This window comes from Poromitra crassiceps (genome assembly GCF_964638095.1).
Source record: "Poromitra crassiceps genome assembly, chromosome: 18".
NCBI classification, from domain to species: domain Eukaryota; kingdom Metazoa; phylum Chordata; class Actinopteri; order Beryciformes; family Melamphaidae; genus Poromitra; species Poromitra crassiceps.
Window position 1 is genome coordinate 7843397 of NC_139636.1, and position 27769 is coordinate 7871165.

Here is a 27769-nt window from a genome sequence, read left to right on the forward strand (position 1 = left end):
GAATCCCAGTAAGCTCCTTAAGATAGTGCAGTGGTAAAGTAGCGCGCGCGCTGCTACACGGGGGGAGATCCAGGTTCACAATTCACACCCCTGTTGGGCCACAATTTATCAAACGTAGCATAAATTGTTAATCTGTACATATATTATGTATAAAGCTGCTGAATACACACTGTACAAACATAGCAGAATAACTCAATATAGGCTATTCTATAAGATCTGCTCCCCATTCTTATTGAAATGAGACATGGCAGCCATTGTGATGGGTCACACTGTAGATCACAAGAGATGTCACTCGTATAACTTCTGCTTCTATTCCAGTCTTCTTTTCTTGGGCAGTACACTGTCATTCTTAAAACCAGTCACACCTACAGTACAAACCTATTTTTCTCGATTTGGTAAACATCAGCTATAGAGAGCCAAAGTGGAACGTCACTTCCTGCTTCAGCACTGTACCAGAGATTTTCATCCACCATTTATTTTCCCATAGACATTTCGTAAAATGCTTATAAAAATAGTTTTACTTCGTCAAACCAAACGGTTCAGATATATTTAGAAACAGGAGAGACCACATCACATTTCACTCGTACCAAAACGTAAAAAAAAATCAAGGATTTAAAGAAAATATTTTTTTCTTTGTTGTTGTTTTTAATTTGGGTCAGAGTGAAATGTTCTATGGTCTCTCCCGATTCTAAATATAGCTGAACCGTTTGGTTTGACGAAGTAAAACAATTTTTCTAAGCATTTTACGAAATGTCTATGGGAAAATAAATGGCGGATGAAAATCTCTGGTACAGTGCTGAAGCAGGAAGTAGGCTATAGGCGGTCACTTTGCCTCTCTATATCATGCCATTGCCTAATATGGCCATGTATGACTACATGCCCATTGGTTCTGCCATGTTCTGTTCTCACTATCTTCAAAGTCACACCTGACCTCAGTATTTCTTGAGGTTGCTGTAGATCACATGATATGTATGTATGTTGCATGTATGCAAAAAAGAAAATGCTCAAATATACTCATGCTAAAAAAAATACTGCTATGCTCATATCTGCCTTATCCAATTTGCCATAACCAATTAAAGATTCATCTAATCTAATCCATGAAGATTAACTTCATGATCATATAAAACATGGCAGTAAATTTCCACCAAATTTTCAATCACCAATATGGCTGACTGTTGCCATGCCACCATCAAGATGTGAAGATAAAAGTGCACAATACCACAGACCAGCAGCATTTCTTGTTGCTATCTGTTTGCACGCTGGGTAACGCTCATGTGATTGAAGTAGTATTTAAGTACATATACAATTTATTTAGCAGTTTTTGCTTAGTGCACACAAAATAAACACACACAAAGAACTTGATATGGAGGTGTAAACTTTTCAGTAATAGTAACACATAATCAAACAATTTAGTTAATAAATAAAATGTGCAAAGAAAAACACGTTTCATTTCTGGGTTTCCAGATTGTTTTTCTGTAGCTCTGGTCAGGGTGGAACCTCCATCCTATCAGACACACTGACTAATATCTGATATTTAATAAAAGGACAATATTGGCAAAGCAATATTTCCGAATCTTATAATAGGCTACATCTAATGTACACAAATAGCAACATACTTTATAGCAATGAACTGTTTAATGAATGTATAAAAACAAGCATTCAAGTCTGCAAAAGAAGACAATGATTAAATACAAAAATATTAAATAAGATTATGTTCAGGCATGACGACCACTGGCCTCAGTCTGGTGGAGCTTCGCATGTGAAAGTCTGGTTGTAGCAGATCTGATTCCCTATGCTATATGGACTCTGAAGAGACTCAAGAAATTCATTAGATAATCTGTAAGAAGTAATTCTAGTCTCTTTAGGAGATAGTGAAAAAAGTTATCATGTGGTGCTGTGTCAAGTGAATATGTGGATTATTTTTCTAAAACTAAACATCTATCTTCCTTTTCTTTACAGCCTAAATGCAGTTTGCCCACTTTTTTATTTGAAGTTTCTCCACCTTTTTAGACTCATGTAGGCCTAAATCTTTATGAGGTCAATTCATAAGATGAACTGACTACATCAATGTCCTGTGACATGTAAGAATAGGGTCTTTAAAGGGGGGGAAACATGATTAAAAACATTATATTTGTGGTTGATTGTTGATTGATATTTCCAGTGACTGAGGTGGCTGTAGCTCAGGAGGTAATCGCTTTGGATAAAAGAGGTCGGTGGTTCGATCCCCGGCTCCACCAGTCTGCATGTCGCAGTGTCCTTGGGCAAGATACTGAACCCCAAATTGCTCCCGATGGCTGGGCCAGCACTGCATGGTAGCTTGCAACAATCGGTGTATGAAAGTCTGTGTGAATGGGTGAATGTACCTACTGATTGTAAAGCGCTTTACATAAAAGTGCTAGGCTATATAAATGCAGGCCATTTACCACCAATTACTTTTCAGCTGAGTGTCATAAAATGGCCCCTCCATATACAGTCAGCGTTTCCATGAAAATTGATTACAAATTTTTCTTATTACTGTGAATCATGGGGGCAGAATTTGCGCACACTTCTTCAGTGTTCCACCACAAGTGTTACTTGCTGCATGAAGTTAGGGGGAAAGGAAGCGAAAGGGACACGCAACTTTGGTGTGAAGATAAGATCTGATCACACCCGCTACCACAGAGCAGTGAGGTGTCTGGCATCTCTGTGAGTCTCTCTATCTGGGTGCATCTTTAATCAACAGAAAGGTTATGTTCGGGTATATCTTTAATTCAATCATACTCAACATACTCATTTAGCAGTTTGAGATTAAATCCATCTTTACAGTAAGCCTAAATTAATTTCCTTTTTTCCAATATTTTATTTTCAGATTTTTTTTAAACAATACACAAACAAAACAAACAAACAAGCTCAGTCACGGGGGGGGGAATATATAAATACCGTATACACATATATATTATCGATGCTCAATATTGCAACATGGTGCCACCAGCTCCACAAGGTGCTTATGTGCTTGTAAGGGACATTGTGCATGGGAACCCACGCAAGGGGTCTATGAGAAACCAGGCATGCAAGTCACCCGTCGCCCCTAAGGTGAGTTGGTCCTCAGGAACCTAAGTTTCTCCATCCATATGACAGAGGTCATGTCCGTCAACCACAAATGGAAAAAAAGGTGAAGAGGGGGATTTCCATTCCTGCAGAATGAGTTTTTTGGCAACAGTTGTCCCCTGTGTCAGAGACTGTTGCACAGCTGCAGGGACTCGGAGCAGCCGAAGATGGCGAGTTCTGAAGCTTAAGTTCATTGACATCACTCCCCACACATTTGCAGACGATGTTCGCAGCAGGGCTTAAAATGACGTTTTTGGCTCACTATAGCCAAGGTGGCTACTAGTGGACTGCAGAGTCATAGCAGGCAGATTATAAGACAAAGGTGCCCCTGATGGGCACAAATACCTACTAAAGGCCCCCCACACACACATACGCAGACCCAGTCGCACAATATCACCTGAATCTCAACTCACCATTTACAGCTCAGAATGTAGCCTATACACACAAAGCCAAAGTTAGAAAAACACATATCTGACTCCGTACCTATAGATCATTATACCGTGTGCTTAGGAAGATTGGAGATTTTTTTCACAAATAAATGAGCAAGAACTCAAACTGGGGTATGCATGCATGCAGGTACTCAGATGCCAGATACTGTGGTGACCACAACATAGTCTGCTAGTGATCTATAGCAGGCTTGGGACAGAAACCTCAAGTGCAGTGATGTGACTCTGTTGGATTGAGCAGCTGGGGCTATTTAAGCTAATCAAAGTCTCTTGTTCTTCAGTCTACTGCGTCTCCTAACACAGGAGGCAACTAGACCACTCCACACAGCCTGCAGCTACTAGCTAGCTTACCACTCTTAGCTATAGCTACCAACTTCCATGTACATAGATAGGGATTTGTAATAAATGATGCCAGCACACATTGCTGGATCAACTTTTACCTTCCTCATTTGTCATTCCCTACAATACCATACTATAAATCTCGTGCGGCCCTGCTGCTCTGCCCTGGAACTCTGCATTACTGGAGTCCCCTTGGATCCCACTCTGGACCTGCTTCCTTGGTCCCTAACTGCCAAGCTTCAGTTCCATGGCTCTCAGCTACCAGCTCAAGCTTCCCCTGCAGCCTGCAGCCCAACTTCCCCGTGTTCTGCAATCAATATTCTTTCCCTTATTCCTATGTCCTCGTCTGTGTGTGCACGTGCTTCACCTGTTCTGCAGCCCCACGTGTATTAGTAGTGTTATATATTTATATATGTATTAGTAGTAGGGTTGGTATAAAAGTTGTGTATTAGTATTAGTGTTGGTCTAAAAGTTGTGTTGGAAAAAGGGTTTACCTGAAAACATCTAAACCACAGGGACGTGTAGTGATCGTCATCTCGCTGCTGTGTTGCGTATGTGTATGTTTTTTTATCAGTCTTTATATCAGCTGAAAACGGTTTCCAAGAAGTGAAGGGGGTTGTTATCTTCTTATCTTCACACCTTGAGAAGCGTGTTGGAACTTTACCCCGCATGTGTGGGTGGGTTCTTCATTAGGACTTGGTGGTTTCATGGTGCTTTAAAATGTGTAGGTTGGAGAGAGAAATGTGTTTAAATGTGTATACATACATACATACATACATACACACACACACACACACACACAAACACACAAATTTAATTTCCATTTCCATCTCTAACACACACTCAGCACCTGCAAGCTGTTTAGAAGATTATGAAGAACATACACACATACACACACACGCACACACACACACACACAAACAGCACTGTTGTTCACACACTGCATTTTAGCAACTTCAGGGTTGCCACTGTTTTGTAATGATTCATTTCAAGGACTTTTCACACGGTTTTCAAACAATAAAGAGATTAAAACAAAATGTATCCACAAAAATGTATCCACCGGTTACCATAGCAAATATGCGACCAGATGCATATTTGAGCTAAGAACGCCTATGAGAGAGTAGTACACAACAGCCAATGACAGCTCAGCAATCAGAAAGTCGCTGTATAGTGTGTACTTGTAGCCTACGTGGAGAGTGATACTGTAGTATAGGAAGAAAGTGCATCAAGCTTGGCCCAGCACTAAGGAAGAAAGTGTATCAAACTTTGCCCAGCACTAATGATGACATATAATAATGGTATCATAGGTGAATTTTGAGATGACAGAGTGCACGAGACTGAAACTCAGAGATTCTGGTAGGCTAAATCCAACCACTTTTAAGGACCTCATTATAAATGTAAGTATTTTCAGTACTTTTGTAAATGTCCCCATTTTTTTAGACAGTGGGGCAAAAGATGCCCCCAAACCCCCCTGCCCCCCCACACTGTTCACTTGTCTCTGCCCCTTGGGTCAAAAGTTTTACAACCAAAGATGTATGCTATCTGGCAATATCAAATATTTGATCAGCTTCAAACATTTCTTGGTTGATAAGTCTGCTTAACACTATGAATAACACAACAAGGCGGAGTCTAAAAGCCCTGCTAGAGACTGTGCTGCTCCTAACAGATCTCTATGGTTCTACATCAAATCAAATATTTGAATATTCAAATGTAGGCCTAATAAAATAAAATAAAAAAATAAAAAAATTGGGGCCCACAGACTTAACTTGCTTGTATTTGGGTCAGGTAAAAACTGATTCATATTTAGAGTGAAATGTGCTCATTTCATAATTTATCTAAATGTTATACGACCATGAATGGAATGTTTATTGTGAATTGGAATTAACATTCAAGTGAATCGACACTTTTGTTGAATTTGATATCAAATATTGACATCATGCAATCTCTCAGTATTGCATTTCTTTACTGTGTGTGTGCCACAGGTGAACCAATCTGCACCCTGCATACCGCATAGCCTACCTGCATACCGCATAGCCTACCTGCATACCGCATAGCCTACCTGCAGCGGTTCCCAACGTTCTCGACTCATGGCCTACCTGAAAATTAAGAAAATGTCTGTGGCCCACATCCGGCCATAAACAGTATACGGAGGCCAAATAATGCGTTCTCAGAGCACTTTTTATATCTACATAATAAAGTTGAAGTTGTGTGTATATGTCTGTCTGTGTGTCTTTTATGTATGCACACACCGCAGGTTGGATTGGGCTGAAATTGTGCATGGGGAAGGTCATGGGCACGTCATCAAGTCCTGGAACCACCTGGAAAGTCCTGGAAAACACCTCACGCCCACAGCCCAGCTCCAATTGGCCTGAAATTTTGCATGGCGGTGGTTATGATCTGGGGAAGGTCTTGACCAGGACTTGATGACGTGTCACACATCATCAAGTCCTGGAGCTGCCTGGAAGGTCCTGGAAAATCCTGGAAACCACCTCATGCCCACACGCCCGGGTTGGATTGAGCGGGAAATTTGCACAGCGGTGCGTTATGATCTGGGGTAGGTCATGGGCAGGTTGTAAAGTCCTGGGACCGCCTGGAAGTCCTGGAAACCACCTCACTCCCACACCCCAGGTTGGATTGGGCTGAAAATGTGCATTCATAGGCAGGTTCTATACTCCTGAAAACCTTCTGGACCACCACCATCATTTCTCATTTCCGGCCAAGCAAAAGACGCAGTTGTATTGCTTTGTGCCTATTTAACCCGGGCCGGGTACTTTGCTAGTTAATTATAAAAGGAACTGTTCATCAGCACCACACAGAAATCGGAAACTAAAAGTGAGGGGCTGTCTGCAATAGGATAATTAACAAATAATTGATTACAAATGAAATAACTGTACCATTCAACAATGGAGAAATGCATTTTCATAGATAGTAATAATTTTAAAGAATGATTTGGCTGCCCACAGCATCTTCTACCCCTGCCCACACCTAGCCCTGTTTGCTGTTCAAAAAGGACTTAATGACTAGGGAAGTCAGAGCAACTGGCCTATAGTCATTTAAAACCTGGGTGACCGTTTTTGGCGACTGGGATTACTGTGGACTGACTTGTTGGCACCCTCTGCTGGTTTACTGACAAAGGGGGTGGATCCAGAGCATGATAGTTTGTTTTTCCAGTAATGTCACTCAAAGCAAGGGTGTCAAACCCAATGGTCAAACCTTAGGTAAAACTCATTACTCCTGTGCCAGCTTTTTATCCGATTTAAAACCATCAACAGTAACCACCTTTGTGTTTGTTTTTCGACCCAATATAGTTTTTAGACCATCCCAGCCCAGGCAGAACCCAGATTATTGTTGCCAAGAGAAGATATATCTTTCTATCTTCTCTTCTCTTTCTAACTCTATTTGCGCGTTTAGTCTTTGTACTACGGTAAAACTAACCCACTACGCCTGCTTTCTAGGGTCAGATTACAGATTTCTCAACCATGTTCTCAACAAGCGGCTATGGGAGTCAAATCTGATTCGAGACCAGTGGCCACGAGTATTTACGGGACTGCTGCGCGCGCCACCCGCCACCTCACGTCAGAAGAGAGGAGAGACCATAAGACCCGCTGAAATTCAAAGTTTGAAAGCTGAAGAAGAGGAGGAGGCTTCACAAACCAAACAACAAGGTTGTGTTTTGTGGCTCCCCAGCAGCTAACGTTATAGGCAGCGTTACAAATACTTCTTCTCAGGTAAGACCCGACGACGTGAGTTTTGCGAACTTGCTCTAACGTTAGCACATCGCTGCTATCGGTAACAGCTAACTAGCTAACATAACTTTAGCTAGCACGAAATGAGCTAACGCAAATGACACTGACGTAGCTAGCTAACTAACTTGTCAAATTACAGACGGCATACCGTTGATCCACAGAGTTATTATTGGCATGGCAATGTAACTAACGCTAGGTGGACCCTTAGCTAGCTGACAGTCACCCTTTTTATCGTAAAATAGTGATTTTGAGTGGTTTTGTGTCTGCCTGCCCGTGTTGGCGTTTCTTCTCGCGTTACCTGTTTTGAAATTATTAGGTAGAAGAAATGTTGCTCAACTGGGAGTGTGCACTGTGGCTGACTGGAGGCTGGCTCACATTCACAAACTGTTTTTCATAGCACACAGTTTTAGGTGTGTCAGTTGTCACTGTTGTTTTTTCTGTATGGCTTTTATTTTTTTACTAAATACTCTGTATTATAAATAAATAGCCATTATCATGACACATGCAGATGGCTTTGATACTTATGAGTGGTTGTTTGTATGTATCTTTGGTAATTGGTGAACTTGAGCATATTCCACAGTTCTGGATAACAGTGCCAGCTGAACACCTAAAATACATACACTTATGTTTCTCTGTTCATAGCTCAATATGGAACCTGGAGATGGCGATGGTAACTTGAAAAGACAGAGAGCTCCTCTGTCGGATTCAGAAGAGAATCTGCCCTCGACCCCAGGTGTGTGTGTGTGTGTGTGTGTGTGTGTGTGTTAGCGAGAGAGCACATACACTTTTGTGCATGAATTCAGTGTATCTATACACAGACTCAACAGTCATCTGGATTATTCACAGTTGTGACTCCTGTCTTGTCACTGTACGTCTTTCCATCTTATATCTCAGAGAGGAATGAGGGGCAAAAGCGGCGGCGCGTTGAGAGAGCCGATCAGGAGAACCGTAGTCCTCAACCATCCACCTCTGGCCGCTCGGTGGAGCTGCAGATGAAGCCTGACACACCGGCTCTCCCCTCCATCAGGTCCCGGGTCCAGCAGCTCACCCAGAGGCGAGAGGGTAAGAAGGGCTTTACTACTGAAGCAGGCTCAGGTTTTTATTTTTTATTTTATTTTTTAGCCTTTATTTAAACGGGTAAACAATTTACCTGTTTCTGCTAACGCTAGGTACCACTTTATGGGTAGTTGTGGCTCTTTTAAGTCCTACTTAAAATAAATAAATAAATACAAATAAAACGTCAAATAAAGGGAGGAAAGGGACTTTTTTGGATTAACTGGACTAACTATCATGCACAGATTTTTTTTGTCAATGTGGCCCCTGAGTAAGGCAAGGTTGCATACCACTGCCCTAGGCCTAGAACAAAAAGGTAGATAAGAAAAAATGACTCATTCATTCCTGATGAAGGTTCCTTGACCATGTTGCCATCAAGTATGATGCAAGTGTAGACACAGTGTGTGGGATCATATGATCATCTACAGTCTACTGTAGGTCTAAAACCACAGAGCTGAGTGATGACCTACTGTAACTCCCTGATGCATCACTGGTTAACACTGGGGAGGAGCAGGCAACAGCAGATTAATGCAAATCAGCTAGCACCAGCTAGGCGTTAGCTGGAGACGCACCACCGACACGGATCATCACTGTGGACCCCCAATCTTGAGTGTATCGAGTAAGAGGTTGAAACACTGGATGTTTCTTGACTGGACACATGGATGGCGTTGGCTGAGGATGTCGATGGTGTAGCACCTTAAACCTGATGCTGTTATATCGTACAACTAACATAATGTCGTCCAAATGTTTTAGAAGTAATGCTTTTATTGAAAGGGATGTTTGGGGTCCCCTGCTGGATAGGGCTGTGACGGTATGGATTTTTCATCATTGCGGTCACCGCGGCCAGTTTCACCGCGGTTTGGCGGTTAACCACCTTTTTCTTCTTCTTCTTTTTTAAGTGGTAGGCTAAGGCTAGTAGCCTACAGAACAGAGCAGAGGTGAAGTATGGCGACGATACATGCCAGATGTGGGATAAAACTAGAATTTCCCCCAAGCGCACCACAGCTGCACCAACTTACAGAGGAAACACTGGCATTTTATTTATACAGTATATGCATATGTTTAGGTTTGTTTTTTTCCTAAAGTTATTTGTGTTGGATTACATACAGTACCGGTACATGTAACATAAGATCCATTGTCAAGGTGTTGAGGAATGTGTTGAGCCGGTGAGACTGAGTCAGTGCCACAAATAGCTGTCTGTTGACTGAGGCAGTGTGTGACAGCAGAGGCTTGTTATTTCAGGAGGAGCTGATCCGGTCCAGAGGTGCCTGTCAGATCCTGGGACAGACAGCCCATCAGCCATCATCCAGGACAGGGCCTTCAGAGAGCATCTTCTCAGTGAGGATGGATGGACTCACTCTCTCTCTCTCTCTCTCTCTGTCTCTGTCTCTGTCTCTGTCTCTCTCACTCACTCACTCACTCACTCACTCACACACACACACACACACACACACACACTCACTCACTCACTCACTCACACACACAGACACACACGATTAGACTCACATCGATTTTTTGATAGTGGTAATCTATGATACATACTGTGCTATTTTTGGGTTGTTAAGTTGTTTCATATCTGGCTTTCAATTCAAATCATATTCTTTGGCTAGAATTTGCATTCGTTATTTCAGTCTAAGCCTCCATCTCTCTTATATTCCATATTTCTTATCTCTCTATTCAGCATGACTAGGAATGAACGACATTTTCACCTTTTAGGGTTGCGGGTATTGTCTCATACACGATAACCCATTTTAGCGTGATAGCAGCTTGATATCTGAGAGACTACTCCATCTTTGTTCTTGCAGGAGAGGGAGAGTTTGATCAGCGAGTGGCACGCTTCAAAGTCCCCATCTTTCTGGCTAGCCCCGCCCCCACACCGGGTCCTCCCAACTCTCCACGCACCCTCTCCAACTTTGTGTCGGGCGTCCAGGAGAAACTCCAGGCCAGTGAGACGCCCAGCTCCAAGCAAGCTGCCCGCATCCGCCAGGTTGGTTGGTCAACTCACCAGAGAGCAGATCTGTGGCTTGATATTACAGGTGCACCAATATATTATCTGTGACTAGAAAGCCGTGTGCAAAGGGTGGAGACTCTGGAGAGGATGTGCGATGGCGCACTAGTCGGGTGACTTAGATGAATCTTTTGTCAGGGTTCGTACAAAGTCTTGAAAGTTTGGATTTTAACCATCATGTTTTCAATGTTAGAAATATGCTTGAATTTTAATATACTCCTCGAAAAGTGCTTGATTTTCAACATAAACTGGCGTTTCATCGACACAATCACTAATGTAAACCAAAAATCGTTTCATACCTGAAATGAGATGATCCTGTTGTCAAATTTATTCTCATTCCTGGCATCTCAGACGAGACAGAGCGGCCCGCGGACGGAGTGGACCGGAGCTGGATTCACTGACATGGGCCCCGAAATGAAAAGGGGCATTTTTCTGTTCAGCTCCGCTCCGCTCCACGTCATGAGGCCAACCATCTGCTCTCATTGCTCTGAAAGGGCTTGAAAAGGGCTTGATTTTTACTGTTCAAAAAGCAGTACGAACCCTGTTTTGTGCTTCTCACATTCCTCTATGGTGTGTTGTGTTTCTTCAGACATGCTGCTCATACTCAAATGTTGAAGTCATTCCGTTCTCAAGATTCCCGCTGAGTTTCTGTCCGATGTCTTGTATGTTTCCACCAATCAGGAACGGGAGCTGGAGTTGCGGCAGTTGCACGCCCAACCAATCAGGGAGAATGCCTGGCTGAAGAGGAGCAACTCTGACCCGTCATTGGCTGAGGTTTGTTACTTTGTCATCTTACCGGTTTTGCTTGTCAAACATTCAAATGTGCTCATCCAGGTAGTGCAGTGGTAGATTCCCTGCCTACCAACTAGGGCTGTGAATCTTTACTGGCCTCACGATTCGATTCGATTACGATTCATCTGTCAACGATTCGATTCGATTCGATTAAACGATGCATCACGATGCATCGCGATGCATCTTAAATCGATGCATCACTTTTTCCGCAATACATGATTTATTTTTTCTCACTTTCTTTTTTCTCACTGTGTGGCTACTTTTAAAATAAAAGTGCATTTGGAATTGCATTGTATTATGATCCATAATTAAAATAAACAACTGCATGTACTTACATTCTATTTTATTTGATTAAAAAAAAAAAAAAAAAAAAATTTAATAATCGATTTTTGATATTTGTTAATCGATGCAGAATCGTGCACGTCCGCATCGCGATGCATCTTATAATCGATTATTTTTGACACCCCTACTACCAACACAAGACCTACAATTGGCCATGTCAGCGGGTGGGAAGCCAGATTAAGGGGTATGTGTCCTGGTCGCTGCACTAGTGCCTCCTCTGGCCAGTTGGGGAATAGCGTGATCCTCCCACACGTTATGTCCTGCTGGTGAAACGCCTCTCTGTCAGGTGAAAAGAAGTGACTACACATGTATCGGAGGAAGCATGTGCTGAGTCTACAACTCTCCCCAGATCTGCCGAGGGGGTGGAGCAATGTCCAGGACAGCAGGGGAATTGGCCAAGTACAATTGGGCATAAAATGGGAGAAAACATCCCTAAAAACTTGATTAAAAAAAACAACAACATTCAAATGTGTATGTGCCATGACTGTCGGTTAATTCTTGATATACTTGGTTTTAAATAGTTTAGAAATCGGTTTGCTTGATTTTCCTTGCTTTTAATACAGGATAGAGTCTAGACCAGGATGCCCACTGTAGGGCTGTCACTTTTTATTCGAAATTCGAATTTAACTTTGAATGTGGGGGAGGAGGGGCATGTTCGAATGTAATTTGCCATGTTCGTTTTTTTTTTTAATCATTATTATTTATTTATTTATTTTTAATTAACCAAATTAACCAACTGCTGCTTGCTGGTAATGTTAATCCCATGTCAGAAAAAGTCTCCAGATTTGTTGCGTTAGTCTCTTCTGAGAAAGATTGTCTCCAGGGTCTGAAAAGTTGTGTCGAGTTGGATGCAGCCAAGTTTGTGAGGCAGTGTTGTGACTGTGAGCGTCCAAGCTAACACAGCAGCAGAGAGGAGCTGACTGACTGGATCATGAGGACAGCTGAGGATTTTTTTAAAATATTCTTTAAATATTTTATACTATATTTTATATACGATGTAACCGGCAGGCGCGGACTGCATATTTGGGCACGTCGGGCCGATGCCCGGTGGCCTGGCCTGCAAAAAAAAACAAAAAAAACTTTGAATGTATTCGAACATTTTGCGGGCAATTCGAAGTTCGTTCGAACTTTATTTTGGGGAAAAGTGACAGACCTAGCCCACTGCTTCGTTAAAAACCTTTACAGTTTTAAATGTGTATTAATACTGATACATCAATAAGTGACTGTAGTGATAGAATACCAGACCTATGGGAAACGAAATTATTTTATTCATTTAGTTGGCTCGCCTTTCGCACATGACAGGCATGGCCTTTTCTCCCTCATGACTACATTATCACAGTACAAATATACAAATGAGATGTGTTTCCATCAGTGTTGTTTTCACACTCACTTGAGTTTTTTTTTATCTGTAAAGAAATGATAAATGAATGGTATGGAAAATCATTTGTCCAATAAGTGGTGTAGCAACATTTGTCTGTATGGCATTGGCCACCAAGACCTCCCATAAATGCCATGCTTGCTGTCAAATCTTTGTATAAAGCGTGTGTTGGTGTCGAATATTTGGGACATTCAGGAAGCCATTTTATTCACTATAAGCCAGTTGATGTATCCAAGTAATTTTAGTTTTTGTTACATTTACAATTACAAATGTGACTAAAATTGTACGTGAGACGAGTAGGATGGAAGAATATATTATACAAAACATGTATTCTTTTGTTTTGTATCTAAATGTGGGTCATCATAAGAAGATAAAAATTGTTCCCCACATTTTGTGGTGAGATTGAAATCAAAATGAGAAAAAGAAGAATTGAGTAAGTTGCTGCGATAGACTGATTGATACATCAGCCTGTGTGATTAGCAGGCGAGGCCCCCTCCTGGCCCTTGGCTCTCCTCCTCCTGGGTTGCTCCTCGATCTAGGAGGATCTGGCCTCCCTTACAGCCCTGGGATGTGAGTCTCCTGCCAGATAGCTCGACACGCTCTGGTCACTTTGTGCTGTTACACACAGTCAACACTTGGTGGTGCCACTGGACATGGGCAATATTGCTTTCAGCGGGAGTAGGAATTGGCAGAAGATCTAGTTGGATGACAGATTTACGTCATGGCCCCAGTTTTCCTTTTAGAGGAGCAAGGTCACTTCTTAAGTTGTGCACCTATTTAGTGTAAGGGCTAATGTCCACCAGCTCTGGAACAGAGTGGCTCCGGTACGGCTGTGAACAGACCCACACTCGTGTCATCTGTCAGATGTATGCGGGATCTGACAAAAATAGAACCGGTGCGTAATTTGTCTGTATCGCCCTGTATCTAATAACATGGGCGAGAGTCTGTTCCGGCAGTTTGACCGGATCCACACGGAACCGGAACGCATCTGGTGTACATTACACATTGGGTGAATGTAGGCACATTGTAAAGCGCTTTGGATAATAGCGCTATATAAATGCAGTCCATTTACCATTTACATTAGGCATAAGTCTGTGTTGTGATTTTGGGTCAGTGGGTTTGTCACTGAAGACTAAGGTTTATCTTTTCTGTGTAATGATGAACCGTGAATGTCTTGTTTGGTCAAAGTGGGGTCACTAGCGGTGCCAGTGTGCCACACATTGTCACTGGCTGGGTGATGGGTCACTTCACAGAGGGAGAGTGTTGCAAATGCATGTGTTGTCAGTTGTCACATACTGTTACATGTCTGTTACATTTGTGTCTGTTTTTCAGTCCTAGTTCTTTCCAACCTATTTTTCAGTCCTGGTGCTAATAGTGTTGCTTCCAGCAGGTAGATGGCAGTTTCATTGAAGCTTCCACATCTGGTGCAGAGAAACTGGAGGAGAATGTGACAGGTAATACATTTTGACTCCATAGCACAAGTCACTTTTACACTGCATTAGAACAGTATTTTAATCCCCTTACTGTAAATCATTGAAACCAGTGTTCAGAGACAGATGCTAAGGGACACTTTCCCCAGACTGTATAAGTTAAGCCAGGTCCGGACCACCTAGAATTGTTAAGTCACGGACAGTGTTGGGGTAACGTGTTACATAGTAAGTTAACGCGGAGTAATCAGAGTACGTTTTTGTGGCAACGAGTTACTTAACGCGTTAGTTTAGCATTTTATCGGTTGCTTTCTTACTTTATGCTCAAACTTACATTTTCCTACTTTTATTTTTCTTTCAAAGGTTAAGTGTTTAGTGCAAATTAAAGTACCGTAGGCCTATAAATTAGGTTTGATAGTGAAAGCTATGTCCATACCCTTTTTTCCCCATCAGTTCAAAGTACGGTAATTCTGCACTTTATTGTTTGTGTTCATTCTGAAAGCGAGTGGTAAGCCTCAACCGCACCCCACCACCCTGCTGTACAGTCTGCTTTAACATCATGTAGCATGATACTAATGTTTACCTGCAGATTTGAATTGAAAGCTCTTGTGAGCGTTACCTGCTGTTTATTTTGAGACCAGACCAGATCAGTTAACACTTCCCTTTGCAATCTGACGAGTTAACTGTGGAGCCAGGTAACTGAAAGCTACATTGATATTTTCTATAACAGTAGATTGTTACTTAATGAGGATTTCTATCGATACAATAAGACTATTCAATTTAATTCAATTTATTGTTGTCCACAATGTGGAAATTTGTCTTTGGCTTCACAGGTTTGCTTGCACACATGAGAAGTACAGTACACAGACACAGTACAGGAAATGATAGGGTACATAATACAACATATAACAAGACAACAGCACATTACATACAGCGATAACGGACATGGTTCTGATGTGGATGAGTCTGACGTTTATGAATTTAGCAGATTTATTGCGTTTGGTATGAAAGAGTTTTTGTAGATGTACTTGGTTGCTGCAGGAACTCTATAGCGTCTTCCCGAGGGCAGTTTTGTGAACTCATTAAAAAGGGAATGTACAGGGTCACACACAATTTGTCTGGCTTTTCGTGCCACCCGTGTGTTATAAATACATCCAAGTTGTTCTAGTGATGATGACATCAGCAGAATACACATTTTAAAGGCATGGTAACTTAACTAGTTATTTAGGGTAAAATAACTTTCTCAGAAGTAACTTTCCCTAAAACTGGTCACGGAGTAAAAATACCTGTGGAGTGTATGTGATTCTGATACCTGTGGAGAGTATGTGATTCTGATACCTGTTGGAGCACACAATCACTGGCCATTTAGCCTGGCTTTGCTCAGAGTATGGATGCAGCCTCTCTCAGCAGAGAGTTTTCATAGTCCACTTCCCTGGCTGATTCCAACTACGCTCAACGGATGGAGCTCTCCATGGTGCTGAACCTGTGTTCACTCATTTTGGCCACTAATTAGCCATTTCCTTTACCATTTTTACCATACCAAACTACCAGAGAACTTCTTCTCAGAATCCTATATTGTGGATTGTAATCCCTTTTGAGACCTCCTGGTGTGTTAAAATTGACAGATAACAAAACTCCGTTACCTGCTGTTGAGTCTGGAGCTCAGTTTCCTGGTGTTGAGATGTGTGACTGACTTTTCAACAGGTGAAAAGACACCTTGTGACTTCACAGCCCTTCATGCTGCTTCTGTACAGCTACAAGGCTCTAATGAAGGGCAGCTGCCCATGGACTGGGAGGAGGTGGAAGCTGAAGGAGAGAGTGCAGAAAGAAAGCAGGAGGCTTCTGTTGGAAAAGAGGAGGATCAGAGTGTATCGGAGTTGCCTCTTGCTGAGGCTCAACGCTTGTTCGAGTCATCTCTTAGTGATGAGTCCAGCATGAAGGAGACTCGAGAGATTTCCAAAGTAATGACAGGGTCAGAAGAACTGCTTTCAGTGGATGAAGAGGTTGATGGTTCTTCATATGCTGAAGAGGAGATTGAGCCGTCAACAGACGAGGAGATGAGGGTGTGGAGATACCCTAACAAGGTGTTGGATGAGGCACAGCCTACCATAGTTGAAGAACACGACGATAGGTGCGCTGAAGAGGAGCAAGGCCAGTGGGAGTCATCCACAGTTGAAGAAGAGAAAGGAAGCAATGTTGCAGATCACGGTGAACAGTCTGAGGTCCAGGATAGGGAATGTCCTATGCTTAATGTCCATGCTGAGGTTGCTGGATCTCCTGAAAGCCAGGAACTTAAGGAAGACATTACATTACATAAGGAAGACATTACATCGAAAGAGGAATACGTTGAGTCAGAAGTCAGCTTCTTAGTTGACTCAGTCGAAAACCAAGAGGCAATGGGGCAATCTATACAGCCTAACTTTAACAGAGACCAAGGAGACAGAGAGCTCCGTAAAGGAGATAAAGTGCACACAGGAGACATTAATCTCCCTGCAGTAGAAAAAGGCCAGAAAGACATAGATGGATGCACCACAGACGGGGATCAGCAGTCCAAGGAAAGCCAGACTGTCTACGAGACTGTCTATATAAAAGAAGAAGACATGGGTCTGGAGTTAGACAGGGAACTGATGGATCAGTCTCATAATGCAGATGCAGGTCAGGTTATGAGCGAAACACAGACGAGGGATATTGAGCTCCAGAGAAGTGCTGTAGAGATGGCACAGGCTGTGGCAGAGGCTCAGGCCCACCCAGCAGACACTAATAGACATGATGAAGAGCAGACCCTGACCGAGGTCCAGGCATCAGAAGACCGTCAGGAGACGGATGGAGATGTCATGGATGGAGAGCAGGTTAACACAGATGGGCTGAAACATGAAAACCAAACGGAAGAGGCTCACCAGGTAGAGGGCAGAGGAGGCCTAAAGAAAGTCACCTTCATCCTGGAGCCTGAGCTAATCAATGACTCAACCCTCTCTGAGACGAATACCTCCATTGAGTCCAGGGGAGAGACTAGCTGGTCAGGTGAGATGAAGACTTGACTAGAAAGACATAGGCATGAGCACTGTGGCTGGGTGAGGACACCTTGGGGCAGGTGGGACATAAGTGAGTAAATGGTGCACACTGGGTTTACGTTAAACGCGGCACGTCAGACAGCTACAGTATGTTTGTTGGAACCAGTGTCTTTATTAGTTTCAGAGAGTGACTTTCTGCATATTGTGATGTTCCTCTTCTCTCTACAGAGGCTGAATTGAGCTCCCATGATGAGGCCAACACCGCTGAGATGATTGACCAGATGTTTGGGGAGGTGCTGGAATATGCTGGAATGATGGAGGAAAAGAGACGGCGCGACGAAGACACCGAGGACCGCGACAGTGGCATCGGCACTTGCTCCGTAGACAAGGACAAGATGGACACCGAGTCGGAGAAGGAGAAAAGTGAGGAGGAAGAGGCCAAAGAGGAGGAAGGCTGTGATTTCCCTCCCATTGGGATCCTCTCTCCTCTCAGCAAGTCTGTAGAGGCTGTGGTCACTCCTCTGGTAAGATCATAAATATACGTTTACAAACAAATGTGTTTTTCCACTTAGATATGTTCAGAGTACACAATTATTTGTATTCTTCTGTAGGGATCTGACAATGTCATCAATTCTGCAATACCGCGATAGAAAAAAATGTCTCGATACCTTCGTGGGACTGTGAAATCTATGGTAGATACATGGGTAGATATTACTGGTTATTTCGCTATAGCTGCGTTCTACTAGCTCTCTTTGTCGCAAATTATATTGTTTTTGTTTGAACAGCAGCAGAGGGTGCAGACAGACAGACTCCTGTCAATAAGCTTAACGACCTGTCACGAATACCTCTGTATCTCTGTTTTGCTGCCATTACGTCTTCACCAAGTGTTGCAACTTGCAGCAGTTCCCCCAGTTCATTGTTTTTAAAAGGAAAAACACATTTTATATCAATACAGCAATGCTGTCAGATCAGATTTATAGGAATTTTTTTCATTTTTCAAATAATCTTTTTTATATTGTGATAAATATGGCATTGTGGACTGTCTATCGTGATATTATCGTACCATGAGTTTTGGGTATCATTGCATCCCTGTTCTTTTGATGAAACCTGATGAATTCAGGATCTGCAAAGAATATTGTGTCTTTCAGTTCTTCACAAACACATTGTTGCATCTGAGAATCTGTGTGCGCTGCTCACACTTTAGAAAGACTGTTTTAAGTCTACTTGTGGTTTTATATCTGGATTATATGGCCTCTAAATGTTCCATCCTCCCACCCACAGCAGCTGGCAGTCAGCCAGCAGTCCAATGCTTCCCCTCTGCTCCTGAGTCCAGAAGAGATCACTACCCCTCCTGCCGACTCTGCTCCTCTATACAGGTAGTGACAGCAGCATAGCAATGGTCCTCTATACAGGTAGTTACAGCCAGTGTTGGGGGGTAACTCATTACAAAAGTAACATATTACATACCTTTAGCAGTAACTCAGTAATATAACTTATTACTTATAGGGTTTAATTAATATTATACCAGTTACTTTGTCAGTAACTCAAGTTACAAATTGAGTTTTTTTTTTTTTTTAATAAAGCACATATTTAAAAAAAGATACAATCATTGGTGTTTTTATGAAAATAACCACTATAGATGACAATAACAAAGGAAAAGAATAACATTTAGAATCTTGGATTGTTTACACTGACTTCAAGATGGTTGAAATTATTTTTCGGGATGATTCCGGGGCGGCAATGTCATTCAAAGGCAGGCCAGTCAACCTGAGCATGCAAGACACTATGATGATTGGGAGCTTTACAGACAATAATAAACCCTCAATTTGTGTTTCTACTGTTCAGCATACTTTGAATTTGACTATGACTGTACTTTATTTATACGCTCACCTTTCTCTATTTTGATGTTCTGTTTCTGACCCACAGTATTGATGCTTACCGCACACAAAGACAGAATAAACTTCCCCCAATTCAAAGTGTTACTCCTCGGATTCAGAGGGGAGGCCAAGAGAAGTTCCGCCCTCAAGCCTCGATCAACATCAAGGACAAAATCATGGTGTGTAACATTGGCAACAGTTTCCTTAAGGTGCAACCAGGGCTAGACTGAGACAAGTAATATAATATTGTTTATTTATTCATTTAATAAAATGTTACATAATAAGCCTCAAATAAAGACTAAATATGATCAATTATAATAATAATAAAGTAGAAAATATGCCATATAACATATTTTTTGCACTGATAGAATGGCTTATTGAGCTCTCAAAAATGGCTCATGCAAAATAGGTTAACATTAAAAACAGCTGATTCAGAGTACTGGGGTCATCACTGATCCCAAAACTGCAGATACAACGGTCTCTAGTATGTCTGAGAACTCACTGAAATACTGTTGTGCAATACTGTTGTTGAGTTAGCACGTTTGCAGGACAGGATTTGTGCCAAGGCCAAAAGAAAATTTAACCATGTCACCTCACCTCCACTGCAATGGCCTCTGCGCCTCGCCAGGCCAATACACTGCTAATTCAGTCAATTCAAACTGCAACTAGAAACTGCACTTCAATTGAGTGAGCATTCATTATTTTTCGAAAACTCCGGTTTTTCAGTATTCTAATTGATAAGAAAATAGACTCCCTATAATTAGTCAGAATAAAGGTCCGGACGGTGGTGTTTTGCCTGACGTTGGGTTTTATCTTGTGGTTGTGTAGGCTCTAAATGAAGAAGCAGGGAAGCTGCAGACGGTGATCACCCAGAGCCTGCAGGCTCTGAGCTGCTGCACTGATGAGGAGCATGGCCGCGGCTCTCTGGAGGAGGCTGAAGCTGAGAAGCTCCTGCTCGTCTCCTGTAGGTCAACCAGTCCATGGATTTAAATCAGGCTCACACTATTTCTTCCTTTTCTGTGTTCCCTTTAATAATCCTTGGGTTTGGTCTCTGTTTGTCAGGTGAGAAGCGCTCTGCCCTGCTGGCAGAGGTGGCCAGACTGAGGGAGGAGAGAATTTCAGAGTCTGAGGAGGCAGCAAGAAGAGATGCGGACTACATTTCCCAGCAGCCCTGCAGAGGGACTGTCAGCATCAGCAAAGTCCAGCTTCCCCTCAAGGTGGAGTTTGTCTGCTCCTCACGCAACTGGACAGGTACTACAGTAATAGAAATGTCTCTACTTCTGTGTCTTTTACTGGTGTCCAAGAATTGGTGCACTCAACTCAGTAGGCTAATAAATACTTTGGGTGCCGGCTCGACATACCATGAAAAGTCCAATAGAACTGGCAGCACTCGCAGGTCAAGTTTCAAAAGGATTTTAATCCACACAGCAGCAGTATAACAGACGCGTTTCAGCCTGTGGCTTTCCTCAGTGTAACTGTTTCTCAAGATAATCCATCCACAGACCTTGTTATGAGCAGTTTCATGGAGGAACTATTTTCTTTTGACCGAACTACACCCGCTAGCTGGCGCTGCTAGCTAGTTCCTTTGTGAGACTGCAAAAGAAAATAGTTCCTACATGAAACTGCTCACAACAAAGTCTGTGTATTATCTTGAGTAACCAGGTCATGATTTCTGGAAAGAGACATTGCAGTTGAGTTTTTCAAATGTATTATTTTGCTGCTTCGAGCACCACAAGCCGAGTGCCATCCAGTTCCATTGTATTCAAGAGAAGGCAGACATCTCTGCGGCCGATATCTCCAACACTCAGGCAACTATCCCAAAACGATATAGATGGATAAATAGCACTACTGGTGAGAGGAAAAATATGTAGTTTGGATTTTAGGGTGAGCTGTCCCTTTAAATTGAATTTTTAGCATTTTATTATTATCAGACACATTGAACACAAATATGGTTGATTGTTTATGTCCATCTCTCCACTTCTTTTTATTTCTAACACCCCCCCCCCCCCCCCCTCTCCCCCCAAAGGTCGCCCCAGTCATTACTTCTTCGTCCTAATCCGCTACGGGCCTTGCAACATCGTCGCCACCCCCGCTGGCCACGGCTGCCGACGCCCAGAACGGAGACACCATCTCCTTCTCCACCTCCATCACTCTGTAAGCAGATTGTCTTCAGCTGCAGCTTGTGGATGTGCAATTATCCCCATATGACATCAATGCTGTTGTTGTCATGTCTATTTTAATAATTTGCTTCTTTTCATGAGCTTCAAATCAGCAAACTTTCGCAATTCCTAAAACCTTAACTCGTTTGAAATACGAGGTTTTCACTATAGTCATAAGCATGTTCGTTACAGAGGTAATTTCGCATAGCAATGTGAATTTATAGAATATAGGATTACATTGTTTTTCTGATATCCCTAATATTTCAGGAAGGATATTCGCTCCAACTTTGAGATTGATGTGGAGGTCTACAGCCTGGTGAGAACATTTCACATATTTTTTTGAATTGATTGTAGTTTAGTTATTTTGTCCTTCTGCTAGAGCTGCAGTGAAAACACACAGCACAGATGGATTGGAGGTGATGTGTGGATTTGTAATGGTACCTCTGTTTTTCCTGATATCTAGTCCCACACTTCAGGCAACAGCTGCAGTGTGGAACGCACCACCACCAAGTCACGGGTAAATGAGTCATTTCCTGACAAATAGTGAGCAGGTATGGATTTACGAGGTGCAGTCATTGATTTGGGTTGTCTTTACACATTTAGGTCACTCCAAGAAAGCTTCTGAATACTATCAAAGTGAGTATCCTGTTTCATGCCTAGATAAATAAAGTTGTTTGTGTGGATGCATCTCGCATCTCTCAAGGATGTATTGTCTAAATCTTGTCTTTTGTTTTCAGCAGAGATCAAACAACACAATGACATGTAAGTTGTTTTTTCTTCCGGTCAAGATGTGTTTTAGGATGAGGAGTTTTCCCTGTTAGTTTTCCAGTTCATTTGCTATGTAGATAGAATGTGATTTCCGGGAGGTTGTGCTGGACAGATATTTTACATACAACATGTCCAATGCATTGCATCATTTCTTGACAAGTTATTTTCCGCTGTGAACAAATGTAAAAACTTTCATCCAGTATTGGGGAAATTTTATACGATTTTGACGTTTCGATTAAACCTTTTTTTATGTGATATATTATGTAATTTGCAACAGTTGTAATTTTCCAGCAGTGGGGGAATGAATGAATGACTGAATAATGGAAAACACTGATCCTACACACATCTGGTTTGTGATGAGCTGTCATTCTGTCTTTTCTCTTCCTCCAGCTGCTACCCTGCCCGCTCTAAATCCTCGTCGCTCCAGCAACTTCTGTCTGGTGGGCTCCCATAAGATCACGCTGGCCTCACTGGGACAGAGCAAGTTCCCTCTGGATAAGGTAGTTTGGCACTGCGCTCTTACCTGGCTGCTGATGCTCACACGCTCTCGGCATCCTCGTATGCATTTAAGGAATAACACTGACTTTTTGGCAAGCGTACAATGAAGACATCCAATAATCAATATGCAAATTTAAATTAAACAATCTGATGTTGTAAAATGACACGACTCATCAGAAAACAATGGAACTTGAAATTAATCTACTAGCTAGCCAAATGCTTCCACAAGCAACATCAGTGAAGTGGAGAAATCAGTCTCCCAATGCAGACAGAGTGACAACTCAAAGGAGGAGTAACATAAAAGTTACTACCACACCACAGGCATTTCAGACATGGTAGTTCATCAAGGACCTAATGAAAATGCTATAGTCTCTCAGGCCTTTTTTTAGTACCTCTGATGTCTATGGTTGGTGTTGTGTACAATTGTAGACATGCGGGGCATGTGGACCTCAGACTTGGGGCAAATTTGTAGAGCAGGTTCACCTGAACATGTGGAAAAAACTTGCTTGAAAATCGGACAAACGGCTGGAAGTTATGGCCTTTAACGTGAAATCTTTAATTATAGCGCCACCTTCAGGCCGATTCGAAAAATATTTTCTGGAGCATCTAGTAACATTGAAACTGCTATAGACCCTTCTCACGGGGGCCATTTTGGGTCGAAAAGGCAGGGTAAACACAGGTGCAAGCAAAACACTAATGAGGCTTTCCAAATTCCAATCATGGAAGTTGGAAACCCTCATTAGTGTTTTGCTTGCACCTGTGTTTACCCTGCCTTTTCGACCCAAAATGGCCCCCGTGAGAAGGGTCTATTGGGCCAAATGTCATGTCTTCTGCGATGTACCACCTCACGGATATTTGCATCGAGGCAGAAAAGGAATAATGAATAATAAACCAGTAGAAAAACAAAAGGGTTTCAGCCCCTTCGGGGCTTGAACCTCAACCCATAATAAAATAACTATGTTAGCATTGATAATGAGGGTTCAACAGTTTGTATGGCTACAAAGTGTCTGCTTCTTCTTTTTTTTGCTATCAGTATTTGGTTTCAACTACTGGACTTGTGCCTAGGGAAGCTATCCATTGGTGATAACTATAAGGCTTTGACATCCTCCCTTTGTCTGTTTTGAACCACCTAAGGACTGAGCACCTGCACGCACTACTTTCTTGATTTCAATTGATTTATAACTTACAATTATTACAATTATAACTTACGATTTATAACTTACAATAACAATTTATGTTATGTTTATATATATTTTTTGGTGTGATAGTGTCTTGTAATCCCATGTGGGATGGGCCGGAAATGGCATGACACGGAAATAAAAAAAACTAACTACGGTAACTACAACACTGGGTGTGTAGTACCACCAGGGAAGCATGCTACACATTAGGGCTGTCACTTTTTCCCAAAATTATGCCTGCAAAATGTTCGAATATATTCAAAGTTTTTTGGTTAATTTATTTTATTTTATTTATTATTATTTTGTTTTTACTGCATCCAACTCGAGACAACTTTTCAGACCCTGGAGACAATCTTTCTCTGAAGAGACTAACGCGACAAATCTGGATACTTTTTCTGACATGGGATTAACATTACCAGCAAGCAGCAGTTGGTTAATTTTGGTTAATAAAAAAAATAAATTCTAACAGGTCAGTTATACATTCGAACATGCCCTCCTCCCCCACATTTGAAGTTAAATTCGAAAAGTGACAGCCCTACTACACATCCCTTTAACTCCTTTCCTCACAATGTTGTAACTTTCTGCATATGGGTGGGGTCACGGGTGATGTAACATGTCTGTCTGTCCCTCCCTCCCTGTCTGTCTGTCTGTGTCTTGCTCTCCCCACTCAGATGAAACTTGAAGGCAAAGTCAGGAGGCTCCTGGGAGATGAGTTTCAGTCAAAGGTTTTCACTCTTTCACAACACTGTCAGCCTGTCACCTCTCACCACATCCCTCTGCTCCTATGGAGCCACTAACTTCTGACTCTTGGCAACATCCATCCGCCCCAGAGTGGAGAGTGTGTGTGTGCTTGGTGTGAATGGGTTTCACCTCATTAGTTCATTCTTTCCATTGTCTTGTTATCTCAGAAGTCATGACGACTTTATGCTGCTGGCTGTAGATGTTCTATAATCAACTGCAGTTATTTTAACAGTAGAGTAATTTCACCTCCAAACTAATGAGTTCCAAATCCAGAATGTGATATGTACTATTAGAACAAAGTGACACACACTGCTAAATGCACATTATGAAGTGTGTGAAAGTTACTAGCTTCTGATGCTGGAATGGTTTGTTTTTGTAGTGATTGAATTTCAGGTAGTCTTCTTCCTCAATAGATCAATAGATGAGTAGCATTTTTGAATGAAAAAGAAAATCCTCTTTTCTGTTGCCTGCTTCACTAAATGTAGCAGTGTGTGACCCTGCTCTTTGCCTCCTCTGACTGCAGGTGCCATTCCTGTCTCCTCTAGAGGGCAACATCTACCTACACCTGGACAGCAAGAGCCACTCCAGTGTCCACCACCAAGGCTTCCTGGTCAGTACATCTGCTTTTCTCCCAAACTCTTTCTACACTGCAAACATGTCCTGCTTAAATAAATAAAAATCCTGCAATGCGATGATTAAGAGCTGTAGGAGCACTGCTGTCCAATATTCCAATAAACACCTAGAGGACAAAACAATCTTGACAATCACTCACCATGATGGCAAAAACTAGGAAAATAAGGCCCAAATTGAAAATGACCACAATTATCCTCTAAATTTCTTTCTTTCTTTCTTTCGTCTGCAAAGACTACATTAAATAGGAGCATAAATGCATTTACACTCCAATGGAAGTGCATGTATCCTCTGTCTTTGCTCAACTCCACAGACTGTGGTAATACCAGACACGATTTATGCCTTTCCTTGTATCATATATCAGAATCTACTTTAGTTTCTGTTGCATTAATCCACCCGTCTCTCTCCCCCCATCATTCTGTCCCCAGACCATGTTTGCGGTGATGAGTGGATTTGGGGTGTGGCATCGACGATTCTTTGTCCTGGAAGGATATCGTATGTACTACTGGAACCACCCCAACGACAGGGAATCCAAGGTATCAGCATCATCTCAATATCTCAACAGTGGTCACTACTTTTCGACAGGCTTATTATAAGATCTTGGCTTTTTCGTGGCGGTGAGAGGCCACGATGGGCAGGGGATGCAGAATGTGGATGCAAAATGCAGAGATGCTCACACCTCCTCCACTCCTTCCTTTTTCCTTGTCTTTTATTTTGCCCTCCCAGGCAGCAGAGGGCAGCGTCTTTCTGTCCGACTGTCCCAGGCAGAGCGTCAAGCCCGTCAAGAGGGACTCCTGTGCTCGACCCTTCACCTTTGAGCTGGTCAGCAACGTCCAGACAGAGCAGCAGGGCGACAGCCAGGATGCCTTAGCCAAGTGAGTCACTGTAATGCACGAACTACTAAGTGTATTTTCTGATCGCCACAAGGAAAATGTGAAACATGCTCAATGTTTTAGAGTTTTAATTGTGTCTCTGTTGCTCAGGTGCTGGTTCTCAGCCGACACCAAGCAAGAGCGCCTGGACTGGATGGAGAAGCTCAACCAGGTGCTTTTGGACTTTCACACATGGAGCCGAACACTGCCGGCCCACACAGAAACACAGCAGTCTGACGCCTCCAGCAGTGGCAACATGAGGGAAAGCATACTGTAACCATATCACCAAGCTAGTTCCTACCCGCTTTCATACAGCCAGTTAAATAGCTCGTTAGATCCAGCTAACACTTGTTTGATTCCTCAGCTTTTGTTTTTCTGCTGAAATGGCACTGCCCAGTTACCAGTGTAGCTAATTCAGAGCTTCATGTATTTGATTTTGATTTATTTTGGGGCGATACCTATTTGATTGATTATCGCATTATTATTTGTTCTCTGATAATCCAATCATAACTTAATAGGTATTTATTTTTATGTACTTTTGGATATTGTTAGTTTATGCGATTTTGCAGGAATCTGATTTTATTTTATATTTGTTTTTGGCAATCAGTTGCTTTCGCATTTTCTGGGCGATATGAATCGGTCACTCAGTAACTCTGAGATGGAGCTTTCTCTTGTGGCTACAGTATTAGGATAATATACATATCTATACTATTTTGTATTTTGAACTGGAATGGTAAATAAATGTATATAGATACACTACTAATAAATATTGAAGGACAGGGAAGATCGTTAACTATGAATCAGTAGTATAAGAATGTATTTGAAGTGCCAGGACACACTACAGTACAAAACAGTGTAGAATGAAGGTGTTAGTGTTGGAATGGGAGTCAGATGTACTGGCTCAGTTTGGTGTCAGTTGTATCATAGGTGTCCAGGGAGGAATTTAGTGCAAGATTTTGTTCGTCACACCGTTATTTCTAAACATTTGACAGAACATACAGTTGAATGCCTGTTTTCTACAGGAATCGTCTACCCAATGGATTCAAAGCATAGGCTTTATGTTATTGCACATTTTTATAAACCTAACTGTATAATATATTGGATGAGAATATTGCTCATGGAAAAGAAGGGATAATCGTCATGCTGCTGCGGTGTATGTAGTTCTACCTGTTCTGTTTCCTGATATTTCCATCTGTCAGTCTTGTCATTTTGTTCTGAATGTTATTCATGTGAACTCTCCTATGCACTTCACTGAAGGTTCCAATAAATAATAAATAAGAGAAATAGAATGGCTTAATAAAATATATATATATACATACATACTGTCACTCTAGTAAAGCTGATATATTTTATAGATCCTGACTGTTGGGATTTCTTTAGACCAATACCGAATTTATAGGAGGAAAATTCACCGATT

General features: G+C 42.1%; 1 pseudogene across 1 annotated transcript; it reads left to right on the plus strand.

The window, feature by feature from the left end:
• Window positions 1–2958: 2958 nt before the first annotated feature.
• LOC310792501 (anillin-like) lies at window positions 2959–26827 on the plus strand (annotated as a pseudogene). The gene is made up of 22 exons (XR_014553946.1): window positions 2959–3072; window positions 8261–8351; window positions 8513–8680; window positions 9914–10009; window positions 10477–10658; window positions 11361–11453; window positions 14582–14645; window positions 17858–18153; window positions 18911–19005; window positions 19556–19685; window positions 20335–20470; window positions 20569–20757; window positions 21533–21660; window positions 21933–21981; window positions 22129–22182; window positions 22403–22427; window positions 22824–22933; window positions 24781–24834; window positions 25374–25460; window positions 25909–26016; window positions 26207–26355; window positions 26464–26827. The product of XR_014553946.1 is annotated as an anillin-like (transcript).
• Window positions 26828–27769: the final 942 nt, after the last annotated feature.